This window comes from Centruroides sculpturatus, unplaced genomic scaffold (assembly GCF_000671375.1).
Source record: "Centruroides sculpturatus isolate CEXI.00-Female unplaced genomic scaffold, Cexi_2.0 scaffold436, whole genome shotgun sequence".
NCBI lineage: Eukaryota > Metazoa > Arthropoda > Arachnida > Scorpiones > Buthidae > Centruroides > Centruroides sculpturatus.
In genome coordinates, this window is record NW_019384550.1 from 268,106 (window position 1) to 275,740 (window position 7,635).

Consider the following 7,635-nt stretch of genomic DNA (forward strand, 5'->3'; position numbering starts at 1 on the left):
AAAAATATAAAAAAATAATATATATATAAAAAAATCGAAACCGAAAAAAAAAAAGTATTTCATTCTTCTTACTTTAATAGCAAAGGAGAGAAAAATCGATAATTTATCTTTTGGTGTTTAATGTAGAAAAAAGAACGGTTAGAATTTTCAATGTTCTTTTACTTGATGACATTGTTATTACAATTCTCTTTTAATTACAAACGTTTTCTAGAATAATAGCATCTGAACGAAATTTCCAGAGAGAGTGATATTTGACTCATTTATTTCCGCCAATCAGACCGTTTAGAAAATAACATTGGAGAGAAAAATGACTTTTTCTTTCTTCTCTTCAAAGAAATCTTAGCGAAGGATAATGAGACAGAACTAGTTTTATAAATTCTTTAATAATAATTGCACTTCAATCTTCCTCTGTGTATATTGTAGATACGTAAACTTTGCCAATTTAAAATTGGTTCTAGTTTTCTTTTTTTTATTATTATTATTTTTCTTTTTAACTTTGGTAAAATATTGCTATACAATAAATTAAACTTAAGAACANACTAACAACTATATTCTTTTAAGTTTAATATATAACTATATTAAACTTAAATAAAAGCTATTTCTTATAAATTTAGTAAAGAAATTAATTATAAAATTTAGAATGTGGAAAATTTTATTTGTAATGATTGAAACAAATGAATAATAATAATAATTTCTTTCTCTTTTGCTGTTTTTCCTATGTAAAAGAAAAAAATTTTGTTCAATTAATTCAGAATATTCCAAGAATAAAGTGACGTAAGTAGCCTTCCTTTTATTACATCAATGAATCATTTACAAAATGTGAAATTAAATGATAGACTAATGCTGCTACCATTATTAAAATTAAGGTTTTTAAAGTAATTAAAATCACAAAAATTCTTACCCACATATGGTCCTGAGGCTTTGATAACTTTGGTACTAAAAAATGAAGAAAAAATTAATTAAAATATCGAATAAAATTACGTAGGCTTATTGGTTTTCAATTGGAAAAACAATGCAGACAAATAAATCCTCTCCGTCATCCGTCTATCTGTCTGTCTCCTTAATCTCGAGAATATGAAAGACGATGCCAGATATGAAAACCTTAACTATAACTATATACGAACTTTTGGTATGAACCGGAAGTTACGTCATTTCAGTTCAAAAATCCCCCCCACCGAAAGGTGTTAGATAGGTGACCGGCACGACTCTAGTGTTAAAGGAGAAGTATAATGTACTATACTGTACAGGGACAAGGTATAGAACATATATTTTAAATTGAATATATTAAAAAAAAAATATGATTAAAAATTGTATTGTGGCTTTATTTGCTCGTATTAAATTTATTTTCTTGTTGATTAAAAAAGAAATTCTTAAAAATATCAAGGCGCTGTTTGTTGAAACATTTTTGTAATGAAAGGGAATAAAATTCTAGTCAATTTCTATGCGTACGAGAAAGAATTTTTAAGAAAAGGATGACAAGTAAACCAACAATGTCACCCGAAGACTTTAGGAAGAGGCAGAATAATCAACCAAAGAGTCGAGGAAAACATCCATGGATGAGAAGATGTCATTTGAATTATGTTTCCATGAGTAGCTTGACACAAGACCTGTCAGCCAACCTTCACTGGTGGACACTCGATGATTTAAGAAAGATCTTCATGAAAATCAATACACCCAACAATCTTTTTCCAAAGTTGGGTTAACTAACCGACTATGGTGACATTTATTCCTTTTAATTAAACTCGAGAAAATTTACTTTAAATGAAAATGAAAATCCTTGTAAGAGTTAAAGTATTTTAATTAACTACATAAAATTATTTGAGTAGAAGGGTTTAGTTAATTAAAAATTCACGTTGATATTTTATAATATTTTAATTAAAACTAAATTAAAATCAATTTTCTTTTTTTTTATTTTAAAATTAATCGTTATAAAAAAAATGTATATACTCGTGTGAGTATATGTATATATACAAGTAACGATAGTGATTTTATTTTATTTTTTTATAATTTAAAATTAAATAAAAATTATGTTTTATTTTAAAATTAATTATAATATACAATCAGGCCCTCATCTTCTTACAGCCTCACTTACTCATTATTAAGGTAGTGTTCTATATTTATATTTGTATAATGCCTCTGAAGAAATTGAATTGGGGGGCCTGAAAACTGCTTAAAATAACCCTCTACGTGTGATTTATATATGGAGGAAAAAGTGTATTTATTTATATTTTTCTTACAGATTTATCGTTCATGTGTAGTAAATTTAGTGTAAAACAGTACAATTTTTTTCTTGTTTTCCCTCTTAAAACATATTAAACATATTTTATTTGAAATTAATAGAAGATTTTAAATTATAATTGCTCATTTTTTGTACATTTATTTAGGTTTTTTTTTTCATTTTTCTATTGAAAGAAACATGCAAAAGATAAGAACTAAGTCGAGTTTTCCTTCCATATTAACAAAAATTGTTTTCCAATGAGGTATTTACCAGACAGTTAAGAACAAAATAATGATTTATTTCATCTCAGTAAGAAGTAATAAATGGAAAAATACCGGAAATTTCTAAGAAAATAAAAAAAAAATTCGAATTTTTTTTTATTGCCTAAAATATCCGAAATCATTCGGAAATGCATAAAGGATTCAGCCAGAGATATGATAAAGGAATATGCCAACACCAAAATATTTCAAAACTTAAAAAATAGTTATTGGAAAAAGTACGAAACTCAAGCTATTAAGATTATATATGGTAAATAATACTAAAAATTAAAATTAAAAAAAAATTCAACATGGCGTAATTAATTTAATTAGGAAAAAAATTACAAAACATATAAAATTAATACTCAATAAATTTTCAAATAATTTATAAAAGAAACTTTTAATATAAACAATGAAATTACAAAATATAGTATAAAAGTTTAACATTCAAATGACAAGTCATCGTTTCAGTTAAATAAAAATAGATAAAAATATCTGACGAGACTAAAATTGTTGAAAGTTTTCCAAAGTAATAACAAGAATATTCTTTATTATTCCTATCGCATCTTTTTAAAAATATTCAGTCGAGAGAGGATCAAAAGTTTTTTTTTTTTTTATTGAGAAAATCTACCTGGATGTGAATAACTAGAATATATTTTTATTAAGAAAAGTAGATAAGTAATCGCTCTATATTGAATATTTTCTGTATAAAACCTTAAAAATAATTTTTTAAAATAANAAATTATAGCACGCGTACAGACATAGCAATTATATAATTCATCATAAGTTTAAGTCATAATAGATTACACGAAATCCTCAGAAAACTTTTTTATTTATTTATTTTTTTTATTTGTTCGAACAGAATGAAAAATGATTCTTTGGCTTTTTTTATTTGTCTAGAAAAATACTCTCCCCTCCATTATATATATATATATACGAGGAAGAAAAGAAAAGAAATATACTTATAATGACAAGAGATTGCGTGGTTCAGTTTAATTGATACATTACAATACAAAAATTCTAAAGGGATTCGTAAAGAAAATATTTTAAAAAAATAAAGATAAAAATCTAATTGAAATGGTGGAAAAAAATTGCTTTATTCTTGATAAAAATGATCTTTGCTTCCAGTTTGATTCAATTTGCACTCACCAAATCTTAACTTATTAAATAGTAATGTCTTCCTCTATTCTATAAATACTAAATCAAAGCATGTTTCCATCTTAAAAATATAAAGGAATTATTTTTTAAATATTTATTGTGACAATACAGAACAGCAATTTTTAATCATATTTTTAATTTATTTAACTGCTTCCAGAGGAAAATTTTTGAATTGAAATAACTTGACTTTCGATTTTTATCGGAAGTTCGTATGTATCGAGATTAAGGAAAGACTGACAGACTGACAGACTGACGGCAATGAGAATTTATACTGTATATCTATAAATTTTTCAAATTGAATTCCATAATTAATAAATGTCGTAGCTGCAATTGTGTATATAAAATTCTAAAGAATCACTTTTACAAAGTTTTAAAAATACAAGTCGACCCCCCTATAACACTGTTGATAATTCCGTTTTATATGAATTCCATGTTGTACGAGTCACTTAGATTTTACAAATACATGAGCTGTTCACAGCCCTGCACACGTATTTGTAAAATCTAAGTGACTCGTACAAAATGGAATTCATATAAAACGGAATTATCAACAGTGCTATAGGGGGGTCGACTGGTATCTTATTATGTAAAATGTTTTTTAAATAATGAAAGAATAAAAAAATTTTAGACTTTTAAAGTTAAAATATATGCTCTCGATTTTAGTAGTTTAGCCCCTGTATATCGTACTTTTCCTGATAATGAGAGAGTAATTCCGGTCATCTATGTAACTCCATTCTGGAGTAAAGATTTGAATTAAAATAACGTAATTTACGGTATAAAATGGAAGTTAGTAGCCTATATGATTAATCGGGGTCTCCTGCCCTTACTCTTTCCATATCTAGTCTCAAATTTCATCTAAATGACTTCTTTATCGATATTAAGGAAGGACAGACAGACAGACAGTGGAAATTTATAAGTGCAATTTAAAAATTGCGACCTAAAATTAATGTATCATTCTCAATACTTTAACGTTTGAATATTCTTCCTCAGTGCAAAATACTAACGTCTTAATACCTTTGTACTGATGATTATAATATATTTTTGTATTATAAATGTAGAAACATACCTTAAACTTTAACATAAAACATTGAGAAGTGTACCTTTCCTCAGTACCTTGTATAAATATAGGAGAAAATGGAGGAGAAATTGGATAGATTGTTTTAAATGTCAACAATGTCATAGCTTCCTGATCACGAATCTTCTAATTTGGCTGCTTCAGATTAGTTCTAACATACTCTTACACACTAAATATGTATCTGAGAGAGTGTATAGCTATCAAAATGGCGGTGAGAAATGATTTGCTTCATGCTTTATTTAGTTTAATAGCAACGAATGGCTAAAAGTGTAGGTTGGGGCATGTTACGCTGTAATGTTTGGTTTACTTAAACTAGTCGCGTAAAGTTTACACTGAAAGAAGTGCAAAATACATACGCCAAAACTGCGACACTGATAATGATAGACGTATATAAATGCTTATAACAAGTCATATAATAACCCGTCCCCATTTAGGGGAGTTGCTATATTATGCATCACTTTGTTACTTTTGTTTTTCTACAATTTCGTATTATTGGAGACAAAAATAATTATCGTAATAAACCTGAATACGTGTGAAATTTGATTTCATTACTTCCTTAACCGAAATATAAATAATATTTTTAAAATTGTAACAACAGCCCCCCCCCAGTTTTCCTACTTCCACAGTACAAAATAGAAGAATTATTCAAGCAAATTTCATTAAGATAATGTAAATTCCTAGTATGTAAATTATATAACTTAAAATTATAATCTTTCCAGCAAATAAAATATATTTTTCAATTAATTAATTATAATATACAATCAGGCCCTCATCTTCTTACAGCCTCACTTACTCATTATTAAGGTAGTGTTCTATATTTATATTTGTATAATGCCTCTGAAGAAATTGAATTGGGGGGCCTGAAAACTGCTTAAAATAACCCTCTACGTGTGATTTATATATGGAGGAAAAAGTGTATTTATTTATATTTTTCTTACAGATTTATCGTTCATGTGTAGTAAATTTAGTGTAAAACAGTACAATTTTTTTCTTGTTTTCCCTCTTAAAACATATTAAACATATTTTATTTGAAATTAATAGAAGATTTTAAATTATAATTGCTCATTTTTTGTACATTTATTTAGGTTTTTTTTTTTCATTTTTCTATTGAAAGAAACATGCAAAAGATAAGAACTAAGTCGAGTTTTCCTTCCATATTAACAAAAATTGTTTTCCAATGAGGTATTTACCAGACAGTTAAGAACAAAATAATGATTTATTTCATCTCAGTAAGNTATATATATATATAAATCGAAGGGAACTTATTTAAAACTAGAATATTTTCTCATTCGTTTCAATTGATGTTGATTATACAATGAGCGGTTTCTGACATGTAAATGTCATCCATGTATGTACGACACACAACTGTATTACTTGTCATGTTTACTTGCCTTCAAATACATTCAGGAGCTCTGTCAGCAAAATCCAAACGCGAACAGTTCTCGGTCGTCATCTTGCAGAATTGCACAGCTGGTGTTGGAATGAAAAAATCCTTTCATAAAACTATTCACTTAAAAAAAATGTATAGAGATGGATCAAATTTTCTTTTTTATACATCTCATAGAACATCAGAATATATACATCAAACATCCATCACTATTAAGATTTTTATTTTATATTTATTTATTTATTTATTTATTTTTCGAATCTATACAGATTAATAAATTAATTAAGATGATTTTACAAAACTTTCTTTTCTAAAAATTATTATTATTATTATAATTTTTTAAAAAAAATTAAATTAATAACACATCAAATATACACCTAAACGACAGTACGTTCTGCCTGTTTGTTCGTTGCTTTCTCCATATATTTAAAATATTTTCTTTTCCGCTCCCTAGATGGCAGTCAATTGCAAACACATATGTGAAAATTATAGTCACTCGCAGGTTTGTCGTATGACATTTTTAAAACCAATTAAATAATAATTAATACGTTGGAAAGAGGTGTAAAGTTTTAAATAAACGATAATCGAGTTACATTTAAAGTTTATTTTATACTTTATAAAATTGATAAATGTAAGTGTGTGTTTGTGTGTATGTATGTATGTATATATTTCTGCGTGTGAGTGATCAATGCGGAATCACTCTAGTCGAGTTTAAGAGCAATTGAAAACAAATCAAAAGGGAGAGAGAGAGAGGGGAGAGAGGAAAAAAGGAGTTCAGTCGAAATAAAGCTTATTTATAGATAATGAAATTAGACATTGCGATAAAAAAATTCAAAGGAAATCACAGAAGGAAATCTCTTCAAACATAAAATAAAATGAACTTTTCTAAATAGGTTCGAGAACGTGCGAAACGATTCAATTTTTTTTTTCAAATTACACACCCATTATTACCGACCACAATGAATTTTACACACGCATAAATCACACTAAACTAATGAAAATCGCGCGAATAAAAAAACAATGAATTTAAAAAAAATCGAATTCTTTATTTAAAAAAATAAAATACAAAATAAAATTTCGTATATTTAGATGTATCAATACATTTTAAATGGAAGAAAATTGATAAAACTTACCCCGTTTATTGCTTAGAAGTTTGCAGCATCCGAAGAAGCAACATGTCTTTGTAAGGGAGACTCGATGACTGACTCAAACGAGTCCGGACAGTGGATGGAGGATTTCTAGAGAGAGAGGGAGAGAGAGAGAGATGGAACAAATGCGCGCGCAGCATCACATCATTTAGCGTTGCCTACAGCAACCATGGAGTCCAGAGTGAAGACGCGGAAGGACGAAGACTTCCTCAGGAAATGGACTCCTGAGCTTCCCTGCTCTTTTTTTGTACTTATCGTCTGCAAATGGATTGTCGTATATCAGAGATCCATCCTGATCCAATCTAACTTTCCCTAATAAAACTTTATAATTTTTTCTCCCCCTTTATCTCTCTCTCTCTCTTTCTCTCCCCATTCCATTGCTTCTTCAATTCTTT

At 27.5% G+C, this 7,635-nt stretch overlaps 1 protein-coding gene across 1 annotated transcript in view; it reads right to left on the reverse strand.

Moving 5' to 3' along the window:
- LOC111623639 overlaps nt 1–7,415 on the reverse strand; it is a 165,318-nt gene extending 157,903 nt beyond the window's left edge. The window contains exon 1 of the mRNA XM_023366302.1: nt 7,226–7,415. The gene's annotated coding sequence lies outside the window, so the exon portion shown is untranslated. The remainder of the gene's footprint in view (nt 1–7,225) is intronic.
- Between the last annotated feature and the right edge of the window lie 220 nt (nt 7,416–7,635).